Below are 19,817 nucleotides of genomic sequence, written 5' to 3' on the forward strand. Positions count from 1 at the left end.
GTTTTAGTGGAAAGGAAATGAAGCTGGGATATACCAATTTCCTAATCGCTTTGGCGTGTACCAGGCAAAGTCATTCAACAGACCAGGTAACATCTGTGGAACAACTAACGATGCTCCAAACTGCCCTAAGTGTTCTACATTGTAGGGTCTACAAGCATTAACACAGTGTGACCTTGTAACCTCCACAGAGAGTGAGTCCTGTTCAGCCCATGCTACAGATGAGAACACTGAGACCTAGAAGCCTTAAGGCACTCGGCCGGGGTCACCGAGCCGGCAGGAGTCCTAGGCCGCACGCCCAATCCAGCGCACACACACCCGGGCACTGGGCACCGGTTCTAGTGCCCACCCTCCACCTTGCACCATCTAAAACCCCGCTTCGCAGCGCCCACATGAGAGCCCCTGGAAGCGGGAAGTACAAAGCTGTCTCAAACAGATGAACCAGTTTGCAGGGCAGAAGTTGAGACACAGATGTAGAGAACAAACGTATGGACACCAAGGGAGGAAAGCCGCGGGGGGGTGGGGATGGTGGTGTGCTGAGCTGGGCGAGTCGGATTGACATGTATACACTGATGTGTATAAAACTGATGACTAATAAGAACATGCTGTATAAAAAAATAAAAGTAAAATTCAAAAATCAAAAAAAAGAAGAATACTGTCTACTGTCCTCCACGCCCCCTGGAACACTCACTGTAAATATCCAGGAGGTGTTTGCAGAATGAATGAATCAATGAACAAACAAGCTCACTCATTTCAAACGTGCAGTCACATGCGTAATCTGACCTTCTGAGAAGTTAAGCTTCTGGAAGGAGCCCATTTTCTTAATGTATTCAGTATCGAGTCATCACAAAACATGAACTCTTATAAAGTACTGCCCCCTCACTTCCCATGAGAAAGCAAAATTCCTCAGCAGGGAAATGGGAGGGTAGCAGACATTACCCGCAAACTTTAGGAAGGCTGCGGCTCGCTGAGCACTTCACTAGCGCACCTGACCGCCTGCCTGGTAGTAGGACAGACACACCAGGAACGGCTGCTGACCGGCAGAAAGAGCGCCCGGCCACGCAGGCAGCACACCCCGCACCCTGCCAAGTGAGGTCTGGCCAGCAAGGGAAAGACGCTCTCCACTGCAGAACCGCCCACCACTAGAAAGCCAGGTCCTGCCAGGGCCTGGACACACGAGGCCTTCCTTACAAGGGTTACAGATCTGTGCCCTTGCTCTGCCTCGAATAAAAGACAGTGACGGGGACAACGTGACCATGTCCAGATGAACTTCCAACTTCGTTTCAAGTGCCTGGGTGCTGGGTCACAGTGGATTTCTCAACTCTTCCAATATTCAAAAATACCAATTTCTAAGATGCAGGAGGGTTGTTAAACATACACTTAGCACAGACCCCAGTCCCACTCCTGAATATTTTCTCAAGTGAGGTAAAAACCCAAGTTCACATGGAAAACTGCCCTGGGATGTTTACAGCAGCTTTATTCCTGATCCCCTCAAAAGTGGAAACATCCCACAAGTCCTGCCACCCGCAGGCGAATGGACAAACGGAAAATGGAATACAACACAGCCAGAAAAAGGAGTGGCTTCTCATACCCGCAACAACAGGGATGACGGACTTCCCTGGGGGTCCAGTGGTTAAGACTCCATGCTCCCAATGCAGGGGGCCCGGGGTCCATCCCTGCTCAGGGAACTAGATCCCCCACGCCGCAACTAAAACATACTGCACGCGCCAATGAAGATCCCATGTGCCGCAACTAAGACCCAGCACAGCCAAGTAAATAACTAACTAAATAAATATTTAAAACAACAACAACAAAAAAACAAACCCGGGAGGAATCTCGCATAGGTTTTGCTGAGCCAAAGCAGCCACAATCCAAAAGCTACATGCTGTTGTTCCGTTTATCTGACTTTCTGGAAAAGCCAAAACCTTAGGGACAGAGAGGAGATTAGTGGCCAAGAGGCTAGAGGCACCCTGGCGCCAAAGGGCAGCAAATGGGATGACAGGATTGCTCTGCCGCCTGATGGCGATCAAAACTCCTACCACTGTGCACTACAAGTGAACTACGCTTCACGGCTACTAAGGACACACAAATTATTACATTTTGAAAAATGCGTCGGCCAGCCATCCCGTGCATGACAAGTGCAGTAAGAAGGGCGGGGAGGTGAGGCAAGTGGATCAGCTGGAGTTCTGAAGGTTCTCCCCACTTTCAGTTTCCCTCCCCTGGCATGTCTCCCCGCCCGGCCCACTGCTGCTCAGGCCGCCCACCCGGGACACCCGGAGTTACCCAACCGGAAAAGCCAGAGCCCAGGCTCAGCCACGCCTCCAGGCACAGGAAGGGCAAAAATAGAAAGCGCCAGTGCGCAGTGGAGGGCTGGAAACCCTCGGACCTCAGATAACTGCGGAGAACCGGGCCTCGGCGTCAACATCCGCTCCCAGACGGTCCCAGCGTCCCAACCCCGACCCCGGTCGCGACAACAGTTTCCACAAAACTGACACAGACGGAGCCCGCGCGAGAGGCGGGTCGCGCGGGCTTCCCCGCCGGGTCGCCTGGAGGCCGGTCCCCCGCAAGCTTGAGCGCACAAAGGGCGCCCCAAAGGCGCCAAAAAACTGGAGAGAGGGAGGAAAGGGTGCCCTCAAAAATAAAAAAAACCTAAGCACGTTGACAGCGCTAAGAATAAACTACCAGGAAACAGAATCCCTACATGTCAGATCCTAAAGTACAGAAGGGCAAGCCCGCCGGCAGTCCAGGCCCAGGGGGACCGGGGTCCCCAGCCCTGCAGAGCCAACCGCAGACCGGCTCGGGCGCCCCTCGGAAGCGCGGAGTCCCCGCGGCCGAGTCTGCGCCCCCGGCCGGCGCCGGCTCCCCTCTGCCCACCCTGCGCGCGGGGGCTGGAAACGGCCGCGGAGAACCACGGCGGGACGGGAAGGGGGGCTCCTAAGAAGGTCCGGCGACTCGAGTCGCTCCGTTTCTCGGTGGGCTCAGCGCGCGCCGCGGGGGAAGAGGGGCGGGGGTCTGGGAGGAGGGGACGGGTGGCACTTACGTAGACCGGCAGCGGCCACAGGCAGACGGCGGGCTCGGCCCCCACGAGCGACTCCAGCCTCAGCTCCAGGTTCTCCCCCATGTCTTCGCGCGCGGCCCCCGCACCGTGCTAGTCTGGCGGTTGGGGGAGGGGCGCGGCGCCGCCGGCGGGGGCGGGGCAAACGGGCAGGCGGGCGGCTGCCGGGAGCGGGCCTGGCCTGGGCCTCAGCCGCCGCCGCCGCCGCGCTCCCGTCCGGCCCCCGGCTCCCTCTTTGTGGTCACAGGCCCGGGGCCTCCAGCGCTGCTGCGAACTCGGGCCGGCGTGAGGCGAGCACAGTGAGCCGGGGGCCGGGGCGAACCACTCACGGCGCGCGCGGCCCACCCCGTGGACTCCTCCGCTCTCACGACGCACGCACGCACGCACGCACGCACGCACGCACGCACGCACGCACGTCTTCGGCTGCCCCCGGCCACCCCCACCGGCCCGAAGTGGGGACCCGAGGAGAGCCCTCGGGGCCTGGGGTGGCGGGTTCGACTCCCGCCCTTGACGTACCGTGACACACACACACAACCCCCTCCCCCCTAATAAGAAGACTATAATTCCTCATTAAATATGACAGCCGGCATCCCGGCTTCTGTTCACAAAAATGCCGTGTATTTAGCCTATGCTAGGCACCAGACCGCGGACGCTCAGTACTGGCAAAAAAGGAAATGCCCTGCCCTCATGGCACTGCCATTTTAATGGAATAGTAGTGACAATGGTCAAGGGAGAAAATTAAGTGTCATCATCACCACGGGGATGGTTAATCTCATGTGCGCACTGCGTGGGGCCCCGGCAACCACAAACATTATTCCAGATGTGGCCAGGAAGGTATTTTTCAGAAGAGATTAACACTGAAATTGGTCCATTTTGCGTAAAGGAGATTGTCAATGCCGCGGCGTGGGTGGGCCTCGTCCATCCGTTGAAGGACTGGAGAGAAAAATGAGGTTCCCTAGAAAGAGGGAACTGTTCCTCCAATGGCCTTGGGACATCAGCTCTTCCCTGTGTCTCCAGCCCAGAGTCCTGCCCTGACTTGCCTGCCTCACGGTCACGAGTCAACTCCTTAAAACAAAACTATATATGTAAAAATACTGAATATATACAAGCCTATTAATTTGTATATGTGTGTATACATATTATATATGTATACACATGTTTATATGTGCGTGCGTTTGTCGTATATGTGTAAGTACTATATACAGTATACATACAAGCCTATATGTGTGTGTATATATTGTATGCATGTATGTATGTGTATATATATAGTATACATATTATAAATGTGAACGTGCTGTATATATACACACACCATATATTGATATATGGGTGTGTGTATATATACAGTATATGTACACTGTATGTATGTATGTATACAGTGTATATTTATATATAGGTGGGTATATATGTTGTATACCTGTATGTGTATATGTTGTATAGGTATTATATGTATATATGTATATACTATATATAGACACACTTGTGTATGTATTTATATGTGTATTTACATGCACATATTTACATATAGGTGTGTATATGTTGTGTATATGTACGTGTATATATCTTATATATATGATATATGTATATATACGATGAATTTATATATACAGTACATATATATTTTTATGCTACATGCTTTTATATGTAGGTGTATATGTGTGTCTATATGTACGTGTATGTATTGCATAAATTATATATGTATGCATACTATATATATACACACCTAAATATCTTTGTATGTGTGTATATATATGTATGATATATATGTACCTAGGTGTCTATTGCATGTTATACATATGTGTACATACTGTATATATATAAACTATGCATTTTATGTGTGTATGTATAGTGTATATGTATGTGTGTATTGTATATGTGTATATGTGTGTATACATACTGTATATATACAAACTGCATTTTATATGTGTGTATATATGTGTGTGTATTGTATATACTATATGTGTATATGTCTGTATGCATACTGCATATATACACAGCTGTATATTTTTGTATGCATGTACATATGTACGTGTGTGTGTATATATACACACATAAACCCTATGGATTCTGTTTGTCTGGAGAACCCTCACTGATACGGACACTTATGACAGTTGAGCACCTGCCCTTTGCCAGCCAGGGAGCCAAACACTTGTCTTTTCGGTGTCTGCCTTAAGTGTCACAAGTCCCGGGAGGGAAGGTGATGCCGCTCCTACCAGTTGAGGTGCCTCAGGGTCAGAGAGGTGCACAGCGCGGGGGGCTGGAGCCTGGTGGAGCCCAAGTGGAGTTCTAGCAGCAGTACAGCCTAGCAGTCCCACTTCCCTGGGTGCTTCTCACAAAGACGCCGAGGGAGAGACTGGGTCTGAAGGAGGGGATGAGGAAGCTTCCGTGGGTCCGCAAGCCCAGACCAAGGCTGACTCGTCAAGGGTGTTAGAGGTCAGGACTGTGGTTACCCTGGGGGTGGGGTTACACAGAGCCATTCCCATTCTGAAAAAGTATCCATTCTGCTCTTGTTTGTATGTTTACCCCCCTCCCCCAAATCTTTTAAAAACAGATTCTCTTGGCTGCTGGGAGCACACACGGGGAAGTTGTGTGTGAGAGGGTGCAGTCCAGGGGACAGGGAGGATAAGCACCCCACCCTTAGGGCCAGGAGTGGCTCAGCTTTGTGAGCTAAGGATGGCCCGCGAGGTCCCAGAGAGAAGGGTCCCTACTCCGTCCCTGCTCCGTGCACCCCATTCCCAGCCTGAGAAGCCTAGAGCCACCCACACACACACACACACCAGGGAGGAGAGCCAGTCACCCTGGCTCACAGGCTGCGGCTCCAAGACTCCTGGCACTAGGAGCTCAGCTTTCATGCCCTAGGACAGGGCCAGAGCTGTTGTCTCCGGAAACTCTCTGTCTCTCACCCGCCCTCCCTCCCTCCCTCCTCCGCCTCTTCCCCTCCCGCTCCAGCTGGCCTGCCCTCCACCCTGCATTTCTACACAGGATGGCTCACAGACAGCTGCTCCCCGTGTCCACCCACCACCATTCGATGGATGTCAAAGCAAGCCCTGGGGACTTCCCTGGAGGTCCAGCGATTAAGACTCCGAGTTTCCACTGCAGGGGGCGCAGTTTCGATCCCTGGGCAGGGAAATAAAATCCCACATGCCGCACGGCACGGCCAAAAAAATAAATGAATAAAACATAAAGTGATAGTGATGAAACAGCCCTAGTGGTGCAAGGATGGGACGTACAGCTCTATGGTATAGAATAAAGGTCCAGAAAGAGATATATGAGAACTTGATATGACAGAAAGTGGGGAAATTAAGGAGCTTTCAATAAATGGCATTAGGACAATTGCATATCCATGTGGGAAAAAGTAAATTAGAAAAAAAAAAAAGCAAGCCCTGGTCAGGTGTGACCTTGGGCCCAGGGCCATTGGCACACGTTGTCGTGTGGGATGTTCTTCCTTAGACTCCTCCCTCCCTCCTGTGCCACTTTCCCCGCCAGGTAAAGAACTCTGCCTGGTCAATAAGACCCTAGAGGTCCTTGGCCATTGCTATTGCAGTTGGAATTGTTACTGTGTTTACATAGGGTGACCAACACCCGCCCCCAGTTTGCCCAGGACCGCTCAGGTTTGAGCGCTGGAACTGTGGGGAAACCCTCATTCCCGGGGAACCCCAGAAGGCTGGTCAGCCTATTTAGCACGGATCTCTCACTTGATCTCCCAACCCCCGAGAGCCAGAAAGGGAATCTCCCCCCTCCTTCCATTGTAACCTTCATTCATTCATCCACTCATCCCTTTATTCAACTCCTTTATTCAGCAAGTATTTATGAAGCATCTACTACACATCAGACACTCTTCTAGGTGCTGGGGACAGTAAACTGAGAAGGTGTGATTTATTACATAGGGATGATGTCTCGGAGACCACTGCAGGGCAGGGGAGCTGGGAAAGGGAAGGGGCAGTTCTAAATGCAGGCTCTGACGGGATTGGGGCAGACCTTGCCCTGGGACAGGCTGGTTGCTTCAACACAGCTGTCCTCACCCAGGGCCATCCTGCCCCCGCCTCACCCAGTTCTTTGGTCATGTCTGGGGAAAATCTGTGGTGGTCACAACTGGGTGGGAGGGGCCCCTGGAATCAAATGGGTGGGGCCAGGGATGCTGCTGAACCCCACACAGTGCCCAGGAGGGGCCCCCAGCAGAGGATGGCCCATCCCAAATAACCCCAGTGCTGTGGGGGAGACCCTGCACTAATAGTATTCAGACCCGCTGGTGCCCCTAGATTCCTCCACAGGCAGGGACTCTAACTGGGTCATCTCTGTATCACGAGGTGACCTAGAGTGGGGCAGCCAGGAGGGCTGAGTATCGGGGGTGAAATGACAAATCTCTGTGCCCACTCTCCCCGCCGCACCCCAGGGTCGATGGCCTCTATCTCCTCCCTGTGCAGGTAGCTTTTCCCTGAGCCATTTCTTCTTGTCAAGGTCCCTGTCGCAGGTTGGGTTCCCCGAAGATGACGTTGAGAGCAAGGATTGGAGTGCAGGTGGTTGATGTGAGACGTGAAGACAACAGATACAGCTGCCATAGGGTCCCGTAATTCCACTCCTGGGCGTAGGTCCGGAGAAAACTCTAATTCAAAAATATACGTACACCCCTGGGATTTCCCTGGTGGTCCAGTGGTTAAGACTCCGTGCTTCCAGTGCAGGGAGCGTGGGTTCCATCTCTGGCCAGGGAACTAAGATCCCACGTGCCGTGTGACAAAAAAAAGAAAAAAGAAAGAGAGAAAGAAAGAAAAAGAAAGAAAGAAAAGATACATGCACCCTAATGTTCATTGCAGCACTATTTACAATAGCCAAGATGTGGAAGCTACCTAAATGTTCACTGATGGATGAATGGATAAAGAAGATATGGTACATATATACAATGGATTATTATTCAGCCATAAAAAGAATGAAATAATGCTATTTGCAGCAATGTCGTGGATGGACCTCGAGATTATCATACTAAGCACTGTGAAGTGCCTGGGGCAGCCACTCAGAGCAAAGCGGCCACCAACCCTGCTGCAGCTGCCTGAACAGAGAGTGGAGGGCGAGGGAAAAATACGTTGGCTTCTCCCATCCCCCTGCCCTCCAACCTCTGGCCAATGTTTTCCACTGGCTGAACCTACCTGGAAAAGTGTTGGCGAGGAAATCTGGGCGATGGGGTTTGCAGGATCAGCCCTGTGACACGGAGCAGAGCAGTGGAAAGACAGGGAGCCGGTCTGAGGCCAACAGGCAAATGGCAGCGCAGTACCCACTTCTCCCTACCTCTCCTGTGCCACTGAGTGGAACCATCTTCATGCGCGACCTTTCTCTTCCCTCATCTCCCACATCTACCCATCCATCCTCTAAGGAGCTCATCCATTCTTCTCTCTTGCTCACAGCATCCGCCATCACTCACTATCGTTACTGCAGCAAGCACCGCTCTGCCTTCTCCTGTCTCCAGACTCCCTCTTCTAATCAGTCACTACACTCCAGCCAGAAGGATTTTTCTCAAATGCCTATCTTACGTCACTCTGCCGCTTCGAGTCCTACAATGGCTGGCCCGTTGTGCTTAGGATCCAGTCCACATTCCATGGCAGGACTTCATCACGTCTCCAGTCTCCCCTCCCCTGACATACACTTCCATCCTCCACATTCCCACATCCTGAACCTCAGGCCCCTGAATTTCCTGGGGCGGCTCTCAAGTCAGGGCTTTCACACGTGCTATTCGCTGTCTTCACAGAGCCCTCCCCTATCCTGCACCTCTTCTGACTTAAGCCCTCTCATGTTGGCCTCAATGGCAGTACTTCTAGGAAGACGTCCCTGGTCCTCCTCACCTGTGTTCCCTTGCACCCAAGACTTTCCCCGGTGGTAGGGGTATCAGATTTAACAAATAAACCATGCAAGTTTAACCGGGTGTCCTGTATTTTATCTGCAACCCTACCTGATAGGCACTTGTTCCAGAGTATGACAATTGCATGTTGACATTTTAATTTCCCTACTAGGCTCCAAATCGCTTAAGGATAATGATCTTGTCAATACGATTCCCCATTTTGCTAACTAACTAGGTAAGGTTGGATGAATGGATCAGTGACTTGTGGATGGGAGTTTTTACTTGAAATCGTATAGAACTAGACTTCAGCCCTAAACAGGAGAGATGCTTAAGAGACTCAAGGGAGGCTAATGACAATTACTCACCCAAGTGGAGGCTCCTAGGTTAGTTCTGGGCCAGCCTCTCAGGGTGTAAGAGAAGAACTTGGAGGTGGAAACTGTACACTAAAGGGAAATGAACAGAAGGTATGACTGCAAATGATTATGTAAAGCTTTCAGCCTGCACAAAGCTAACAGACTAACTTCAGCTGGTTTGGGGATTGCTCTGGCTCAGTTCTGAGTCCTGCACACAGCTGGAAAGTTTATGCTCCTGCTGCTGGGGTTAAAACAGTGGAAAAGGCCAGAAGGGTGATGCCAAGGATCATCGTACTCTTTTGACCTCGCGATGGTTTTCTAATAGAAAGCTGAAATCTTGCTATTTTCAGACCCGGTACCCAAGGGCAAGTACGTCACAAATATGAAAAAAGTGAGAAAGGTGGAAGAAAGGCAAATTAGAGCCCACCAACTAAAGAGGCAGCCTCTACTGGCTGCAGACAAACCTCCATGCTGCAATGCAGGCCCAAATTTTCTCCCCCTTCAAGAAAAGACAGGAATCAAGATGTTAATGCTTCATCTCATGATTTTTTTTAACATGCCCATTAAGTCAATAAGTATTAAATGGTTCAAAAAGAACACAACTATAAGTTTATTACTCCGTGTGGGCTTCCAACACTTTACGTGGAATCAACATGTGTCTCCAGGCTGAGATTCCCCTCAACTTGCAAACCTCAGGCAGATGCTGATTCAAATCCCAGAAGCCTCTAGTTGAAAACCAATGTCTGAGATGCTCTGCGGAATCTAGGGAAGCATTTGCTAATTTGCTCTGGGGCGAAATCTTCTATCAATATCAATCAGGCATGAATGTAGATAATTCTCCCACGCTATCAATATAGTCATCTATATGTTTAGTCAACATTTATTGACTATCGCATGGGGAGGTTTGGTGGTCAGTAAACAGTGGAAAGAGGCCCAGAAAAAAAGGGGGTACACTCAGGCTTGAAATCCACCAGGTACACGCCTCTGCTGCCATACCAGTTATTTATATACTTATCTACTACTTCCATCCTAGTTGGTTAACAGTCTCTGCCCCAGCCCTAGCCCTGTGGGCCTCAGACCCCAGCAGTGGGCCACTCATCTGTGGCCACCTACGGCAAGGTGGTGCTTTCCTGGAGTCATCCTCCTTTGGCCACTTGTAATTTGGCCCTCTTTAGGGTACCATACTAGTTATTCAATATTTTGAGCATCACACACCAACTCTCCAAAGAGAAAGTCAAGTGATAAAGGTTCCCCCAAATGCTCACGTGGCTTTTGTCTCTCCCTAACCTCTTTTCTTGATTAACTCCTGCGCAACCATTCAGATCTCAACTCAAATGTCACTTCCCATTTCGCCGTCTGGACTGTGTCTCCCTGACATTTATTCTCGCAGCTCTGTTCTTTCACTTCGTATCTTGTATCCATTTGCTTATTTGTTTGTCTGCCTCCCTGATGAAGCTGTAAACTCCATAAGGGCAACAAAAAGCAGAACTTATTTGGCAAACTGCACAGGCTTCTATATGGTTTACGTGGGATTGGCCACCTACCCAGCTCCAAAGATGGGTCCTGTTGTATTCCAGCCAGTTAGCATGTCCCTTCCTCCGGGTCCTACTCATTGGCACAGGAACGAGAACCTGATCTAAGGCAGCCCAAGCAGAGTGAGGCTGGACACTCTGGCGAGGAAAGCAGAGCTACAGACCCCTTCTGAAGAGGCAATGTCACCAATGTGGTTATCATGAAGCATGACACGAAGGAGGACAAAGACGCAGAGTCCCAGAAAGGTGGCTCCAAAGGATACACAACATGGGCCTCTCGAGTAAACCAGATCTGGGCTGGCCCTTGTGTTTGGACTGTTCAGTTACATCAACCAATAATTTTTTTCTTTTTTTTTTTTTTTTTTTGCTTTAGCCAGTTGGGACCAAGGTTTCTATGTACTGTGACCAACAAAATCCTAACTGATATATCTTGTCCCTGTATCCACAAGAACCTTGCTCATGTAAGACACCATATCTTGAACAATATGCCATTGGGAGAACTGGAGATGGCTTAATGGGGGAGGTGACTGGGTAACATCAGCTGGAGCCTTAATTTGAACATAGTTCTTTAGAAAATATGTTAGACTGCCCAAGATTTAAATTCATCAGAAATTCAGGAGTATTTTCCCCGGTGTGTTTTACAGCAGAATTGTTCCTACCTGAGGTTATTAACCTGCTCACCTGTCATTTCCTAAGAACTCCTAAAGATTTCTGCTTCAGATCCTGGACTTTCAACCTACAGAACCTATGGTTTTAAACTGGGGGAAGGGAACAGGAAAGAATGATTCAGCCTCTAGCCGCTTTTTACTCTGCTGGATAAGATCATTAATTTTTTCCTCCAGAATGACCTGTGACTTCCTACATTTCTTACATTTCAACTTCAAGTTTCATTTCTCGGGATGCCTACAGCTTTCCACCTGGCTAGATGGAAGCCAAGATTTTACTTTTCTCTCGGGGGCTATTCTGCTGGGCTAGAGTCATTAGAAGCAACTTTAACTTCAGGTTATTATAAATATCACATCTTTTAAAGCATAATCAGGCTATGTGGTTCATGATCTGGTTATTAGATTAAAGGTCTGTGTGGCCAAAGGGCTGTACTTCTACGACTATTGAGAAATAAACAACCTTGACTAGTCAGGGAAGGAAAAGTCTGCAAGTCGGTCCCCATAGCCTGATCAGGGGATTCTTTTCCTCCTTCCCTGATTCATCAGAAAGCACACTTGCTCATACTGTTCACATTCTCAAAATATGTTTGTTACTCTCAGAGCTCCTGGAATACATATCCTCCAACGGTTGCCTTTTGTCAATGAACTGTTCTGCACAGCTCCGCTGCTTATATTTTAGGATTTTTTTTCCTTTTGGAGAGAGAAGAGTGGCTTGTAAAACTACTAGTGGAAAATAAGCATTAAGAATCACTTCACCTTCTTCATCAAATAAATCCACCTGAATTACTGGTTCTATGAACCAGTATGTAATTCAAAAGTTTGATGAAGAACAGAATACTTTGAGTCTCAGAATATCTCTCCATAAATTACTTATTAACTACAAAGGGACAAATAATAACTTCACAGTGGAGAAAGTGCGGGGGCACCACCTTAACCAAGATGCTAATGAGACAGATGACCATCAAGGGGCTCCTGTAAGGATGCACAGAGAGACACACCGTCACCTCTGTGGAACCCCATCCAAAGCACAGAACATGAAAGAACCATGAGGAAACAGGACAAACCCAGAATGAGGATCATTCTACACAACAACCAGCCTATACTCGTCACAAACTCTCATAATATGAGGAACAAAGAGGCTGAAGAATTATTTCATACTTAGACCAAAGTGACATGAGAACTAAGTGCAATGCATGATTGTAGACTGGTTCCTGGCCTGAAAAATTTAGCCATTAAGGATGTTACTGGAATAACTGGCAAAATTTGAATATGGATGGTAGATCAGTCAACAGTATCAATGTTAAATTTCTGACTTAGACTACTGTGCTGTGGTTTGGTAAGAAAATGTTGTTTCGCTTAGGAAGTAATCACTATTTCCAGGGAAAAGGGCAAAATGTGTCCTTACCCTTAAGGGGTTCAGGAGAAAAAAACATGTATATATGGAAAGACAGTGAATGCCAAAGCAAATAAAGCTAAATATTAATAGTTGGTGAATCTAGGTAAAGCATATACAAGAGTTCTTTGTACTAATCTTGCAACTTTCCTTTAAGTTTGAAATTATATCTATAACTATATAGATATATAAAAATCAACACACACAATTCAAAATAAAACGCATCAACCTAAAATCCAGCCTATTCTTCAGGTATTGTTGGCAATCTGAAGAGAAACAAAGGCTAGGATACCAAAAGGGATTGGGTCAGTAGATTCATTCATTAGGACCCTGAGTACATTTCTACTAACTTAAATTATGCTTTCATTTGAATCAAACATTTTGGACTGCCTTCAACTTAGTGCCAATTACTTATACATTTAAACACTCAAAGGATGAATTCCATACTTTTCCCCAAGTGAGGCACAAGGCTGTCAGTATTCTCGTGTGCTAACAAGTAAGCAAGGCCAATTTCTATAACCTAACTATAGGACTTCTGGGTACGTAAATTTTTTCTCATATGCCCAGTTCCCTATTTTCTTAGAAAATCCAATTTGCTCTGGGATTTCAAATACCACAGGCTCTTGTTTTTGTCACAACAAACGAACTATTTTATTCTGTAGATTCTTAAAAAGAAATTCAATGAATCTTTGCTCACTGCTAGCTTTTCTAGATCTCTCCCAATATCTCTTTGATCAAGCTTTTCCACCCACTCTGGAATAATCCAGGGGTAATTAGAACTTCTTACCTTCTTTAGCCCAAAAGGAGCCAATTCATCACAAGCTGTCATGGATTCTGATTCTAAATTACCAAGAGCCCCATTACTAACAGAGGCAGGGAATCTTCTTCCCAATTAAAGTGATTGATTTCTTTGCAGACGCAGTAGCATTTCACTTTTTAATTATGTTCATTCGGATCAAATGTGAGAAAATTCTTCCTCATTTTATTTTCCATCCAAAGAACACAATACAACAAACATTAATCCCAGAGTGATACAAGGCCAGACCTGCAAGGGCCTTAGGCAGAGCTGGACATCTATCAATGGGTCTTGTCCATTTTACAGGGTCTTAGTGGCTCCTTAAGCTCTAAAGGGGAGAAAAGGGACTAATTATTTGTTACATCACATACTCCACCTAAGGGCTGGCCAAACCTTCCAGCATCCGCTAAGTTGTGATGAGACAGCATTAGATGTTTAGATAAACATAGACTAGCGCCGAACAGAACAATTTTGTTTCTTGTGCAGGCAAAGAACAGAGCCACAGTGCTGGGGATAAAGCAGTGTGTGCAGGTAAACATAAGCAATGTGGGAACAAATCTGTTTTTTCTCACTTAGGTGGTATTAACATGGTTATGTGTTGTCAAATTTTGAAAGAGAAAAATAAACAAAAACAGTTTGGGAGAAGAAGGAGGGCACTCCGGAGGATCTGAAGGAACGTGAGGCCACCAAGGCTTACACAGATTTCCCAGGGCCTGAAAGACACCTGTCTGTCCACTTTGCTTTTAACCTTAAAGACTGGCCAGTTGTGGCTCCCGCAGCCTGTAGACCCGGGGCCTGCATCCTTATCTCCCCTTCCCCACTCTCCACGTGGTCAGCAGACTGGCGTCCGTTCACTCACTTGAGACATTCAAAGGTCAAGGTTTTTGCTCAATGAGTATCTTCCAGCGATCTGTGCTCCAGACAACAGTGACTACCCTTTTTCCTGGTATGAATGCAGTTGCTCGCCGTTTTCCAAACACTTTCACACATATGTAAAGAAGAGTCTGGGAGCCCTCCAAGATTTTAAATTTTAGTTAAAAATGAAATTATATAGTAAGCTTTTGAAAAATTAAAACATCCACGTATGTGAGATTGTACCTCTGCCTTTACTGCAGGCTGTTTGCAAAATTCAGGAAGCCCTGCCTTTCCATTCATTAAACACATAGTCGTTGAGCACCTCCTAAGGGCAAGGCAGGATGCCAGGTGATGGAGGTGGAGAAACAGGGCTTGTTCCTTGCTCCAATGGGGAAGGCACATAAGCAGACACCCTCGGCACAGGAAAACACAGAATGGAGGTGCTGTGATGGGATAAAAGGGTCACGCTTATAAGAACAAAGGAAAAGCGCATCCTTCCAATGCAGGAGCCACAAAGAAGCTCAGGAGGTTGGCAGGCGTCTTGAAGGAACATCAGTCTTGCTGAGGGGGGGCAGAAACTCCAGGCTTACCCGACGTAGCACGGGCATATATGCTCGCCACATTCCAAGAACCAGAAACACAAGAAAGAAGAAGCCAGACCAGACACCACAAAGCTGTGACCGTTGGGCTCAGAAGTCTGGGATTTTAATGAACCAAGGAGGAGCATGAAGGGGAAGTGATGGTCCAACTGGCTGTGCTGGTAGGGGCAGGTGGGGGCAGATGAGGCTGCTGAAATGATCCACTGAGGGCTGACAGAGCTGGCTGTGGCAATGGGAATGGAAATAAGTGGAGATTCAAGAGATTTGGGGCCGGTACAAACCACAGGGACTTGGAACCATCATACGAATGGATGAGGAAGTAGGCAAAATAGACTCTGAGCACTATTATATGTGAACACTTGGATGGCGTCCATGGACTGGCCGGCTTTTGCTGTTGAAACATTTACTGTGTTTAAACAGTCACTGAGTCCTGCACTGAGCCCTTGTTTTAAGCTCTTCAAACATCCCTGAGATAAGTGGGGGAGTTATTTCAATCCTCCTTTTTACAGATGAGAGAACCATGACTGGCAAGGTTTAGCCCTAAGCAGGAAACCCAACTAACCCAACTAATTGGTGCAGAGCTGGGACAAAAGATCAGTGTAGTCCTCATTACACAATCCAGCGAAACACAAAGATGGCTCAAAACTGTCCTAGTGGCATGTTTCCAGCCTAAGTGGGACAAAGTTCATACAACTTTATATCGTGAGCTGTGTTGTAAGGTGGTTTGTTGATAATGTCCATTCCAAAAGCCAACGGAAAGCTACCAGTACGCTGAATCATTAAAAACATGGAGGTACAGGACTCAAGTCTTACACGGTTCTGAAAAAAATACCCTTCACAGATGCTATTTTTAGACTCAAGTTTTCCCAGCATAAAGTTTTTAAAAGAACAATCCATCTAAAAAGCATGTAAAGAAATTCATTGACAAAGGTTTAGATGTTTTAGGACTTTAATGTCCTTCACACGGTCAACATAAAACACTGACAATGGATGAACAATAGGGGAAAAGACTATTCAGCAAAGATCTTCCTTCTTCGGCATCACTGGTCAAACACCAGAAGGAGAACAATCACGTGAAGCAACAGTAAGGGAATTTAACACAGATTTTTAGTTTAACAGCATAACTGAAAAACAAAACCAACCAACCAACCAACCAACTGATCTTCTACCCACTGAAAGGAAAGGAAAAGTGAATCAGGGAGCTTCCAAATCTTGTGAAGCAGCTTAAAAAGGGAGAGGGGAGGGGGAAGGGGAGGCACATGACTGTTGAGAACCTAACACTCTAATGCACAAGGTCAAGGATCCTAACAAATTCTCAAAGTCTCAACATATACCAACAAGAACCGTATTATTAGAAATATAAAGGCACAGAGATATAAATGCATAGATATATAAACTATTTGGTAGTAGAAACAGACCTTGCTATATAAACATATAGTAAGTCACTTCTATCGCTTTATGAGAACAACCGTATAAAGAATCCAGAAGACCCCACTGCTGTCATCTTGCAAAGGATCAAAATTCAGCACCTAGAGGGCCCCACCCACCCTCCATGCTGTGTGTCTGTGTTTCTCTAAAAATAATAACCTGCAACTGGCATATAATTAAACCCATAGGCAGCTTTGAATATGAGATCTAGGCAGAAAAAGTAGCAGCAAAGACAACAGTAGCTGGAATTTGGTAGAAAAGTAAGAGAAGACTTTTTAAAAGCTTCCAGTTCAAGTCAGAATTAAGGTTAAGTTTCAACAGCTTGGGATAGCTGTGGATGCTTTTCTGTTCTCTGAAAAAAGAAGAAAATCTATCATAAGTATGTTCATTCGAAAAAAATACTGTGTTTTTTAGCCATGCCCAGGTGACTTTCAATTTTGTACACTGTTCAAGGGCAGAGTGTATATTAGTTAGGATGTGCTCATAGCTGGTGCATCTCCAAAAAATGCTTCATGAAGGCTGCCAGCTTCTGACATCTTCGATGGTGACAGCATTATACAGAGAGGCCTGAATGCCTCCCACGGACCCAGAAGAACCACCGATGCAGCCGTTAAGAACAGGAGCATCTGGTTGAGCATCAGGATGACTCTCCTTCCCGTCACCAGCTCCTGCGAGAGTCACGGCACCTGAGGCCGTCGTGTCCAACCTCCCACCTGAAAGCCCCTGCAGGTGGCCAGGAGCGTCACACAGCTCAGTCATTAGAAAATTCCTTTCCAACGGCAGTGAAGGACCGTCATGCTCACAGGTAACCTAGGTTAGCTCAACTCTTCAATGAGCCTGCTGTGCAGGCGGCAGGGAGCGGGCAGCTATTCTCATGCGTGAAAACATACATCTTCCATGGAGCTCACAGAATTAACTACTCTCTCTGATGTTCAGGGGAGCAACAGTGTCTGTTCTTACACTGAACAGGCTTGTGCCAGCTGCACTAGAGAGGGGATGGCACCCTTTGTGCTGTCAGAGCAGAGATTTTCAAAGGAAATTTTGACCAAAGCTCCTAGAAGGTGCGCCCACCCCCAGGCTCTCGGCCGTGGAATCGTGCTAAGGGGCCTGTAAGCAGCAGCAGGAGCACCCCCGTAACAAACGGTCTTTCCCAACTAGTTACAATAACTGCTACTCCAGGATGGGCAGGCTCCTAGATGTGTCTCCTTCAGCGTCTGAAAACTAAACCAGTTCTCTGACAAGCTTCTGGATGGGACACGTACTCACCACCTATGCCCTTTCAGGGAGATCATACTGAGTTCAAGAGCTTTGTCGAGAAATCTGTTTTCTAAAGCATCATCTCCTTTGGTGTTGCCAATGCGGAATGGAATATTCATCTTGCTTCTATTCTGGGCCTGCACTGGACATCTGAAAAACATGTTTTTTCTTCCAGCTATTTTTCTGCAATGTGCAACTGCCATTAACAAAGCAACAGAAAAGTTTTAAAAACCATTTTCCAGATGCAAACAAGAGATTAAAAAAAAGATCTGTGCCAGCACATTTATCATTTACTTAGGGAGATCACTCTTGCATATGGAACAGTGAGTTAACATTCTCTTATACGACTCATACTTAATTTCCAAGAGCCTCAGTTTCCTCATCTGAATATTAGCAATAATAATAATATCTCCATTTCATACTAGTTATGACAGTTCAGTGGTACAACATAGATGAAGCTTTCAACCCATGGCAGCCACACAGCAATGTGAATGACCCTTTCTCTACAAGGCTGCAGAGAAAAAAAATAAGTTGGTCCGAATAGTGGCGCTAAGATTTAAAAATAATGAGCAGCAGCTTTCAAAGCACTTAAAACACTGTATTGTCCCAAGCTGTGTGACCTTGAACAAGTTACTATATCTCTCTGTTGTGCCTCTCTGATGTGAGGACTAAATGGCCACAAATTCTCTGCAGCCCTCCCAGCAAGAGGTGGGGTCTAGTGCTCCACACCTTTTGAATCTGGGCTGGCCTTGTGGACTTGCTTTGACCAAGAGACTGCAACAAGAGTGATGCTGTGCAACTTCCAAGCTGAGGCCTCAAGGGGCATGAGGCTTCTATACCTTCCCTCTTAAAACATCACTGCCATGGAAGCAAGCCCGAGCTAGCCTGCTGGAAATAACAGGCCCAGCCCACAGCCAGCACCAGCTGCCAGACAGATGAGGGGGGCCATTTAGACTCTAGGTGGATCACCAGATGACTTTGGTTGAATAAGTGATCTCAGATGAGACCAGCAGAAGAAACCACCCCACTGAGCCCAGCCCCACCTGCTGACTGAAAAGAATCCTGAGCAAAAGAAATGGCTGTGGTTTTCAGTCACAGTCTTGAAGTGTTCTATGATGCAAAAGTAGATAACTGATAGAATTTAGAACAGCATCTGGAACACATCCAATGCTATGTAAATATCGATTGAAGTCAACAGAGTTGTCTTGTCATTCTCCGCACCTTGCACAGGGATCATACAGACTCTCAAAAATGAATGGGTCAAGTTTCATCTAGGATACGTTAGTATTGGACTTCAGTTTCTGATTTGGAGAGTGAGCAAGCCAAAATTATCTTCCGCTGACAACCAAAGGAGACAAACAGAAGAAGAGCTGACATGCTATTCTGGATTACAAGGAAAATATGTCATAACTCTCTCAATTTTCTCAAGCACATCCTATTTTATTCTTCCACTTCTACAGGGTGGGATTCATTAAAAGTAAACAGCAAAGAAAAGCAGTGTGAGGAAGCCCCCATTAAAAGCTATGCTCGGCCCTCAGGGCACACACATAATTCCTGTTAAAGTTAATAGGAGTCAAGTGCACGTCGACAGACAGAAGAGACGCAAGCAGGGAAACCAAGTATCTGGTAACAGGCTTTGAGCCTGAATTCCGGGCCCCCCTTTGCACAGGTAGTAGGTATCCTGGTTGACACTGACATTAAAAATGTAGTGTCTACCCTCTTTGATATTCTGCTGCCTCAGGCTCCCCAGGTGACAGTCCAATTATAGAGCTGGAGCAGCAAAAAGGACACGTGATTTAAGGGGAAAAAATATTAAAAGGGGGAAGAATTAAGAACCTGGATTTACAAAGAATCTGTCTTTACAGTCGTCCCCCACACATTTACCCATCCTACTGTGAACGTAGGTGGTATCCTGACAGCAACAATGTCATAACAACTAGAAATTGAAGATTAAATTTGCACGGTGCCTGAGAGTGTCCCTGCTGTGGGGCTGAGGGAAGGAAGAAAAAGATGAAGGGGAATCAGCTGCTCCCAACCTAGCAAGACGGCTGTGGAGGGAA

General features: G+C 47.1%; 1 pseudogene across 1 annotated transcript in view; it reads right to left on the reverse strand.

The window, feature by feature from the left end:
• LOC309797448 (3-hydroxyisobutyrate dehydrogenase, mitochondrial-like) overlaps positions 1–19,817 on the reverse strand; it is a 67,983-nt pseudogene that overhangs the window by 28,650 nt on the left and 19,516 nt on the right. The gene's annotated exons all lie outside the window — the stretch shown is intronic.

This window comes from Mesoplodon mirus (genome assembly GCF_964341445.2).
Source record: "Mesoplodon mirus genome assembly, contig: HAP1_SCAFFOLD_530, whole genome shotgun sequence".
Taxonomy (NCBI): Eukaryota; Metazoa; Chordata; class Mammalia; order Artiodactyla; family Ziphiidae; genus Mesoplodon; species Mesoplodon mirus.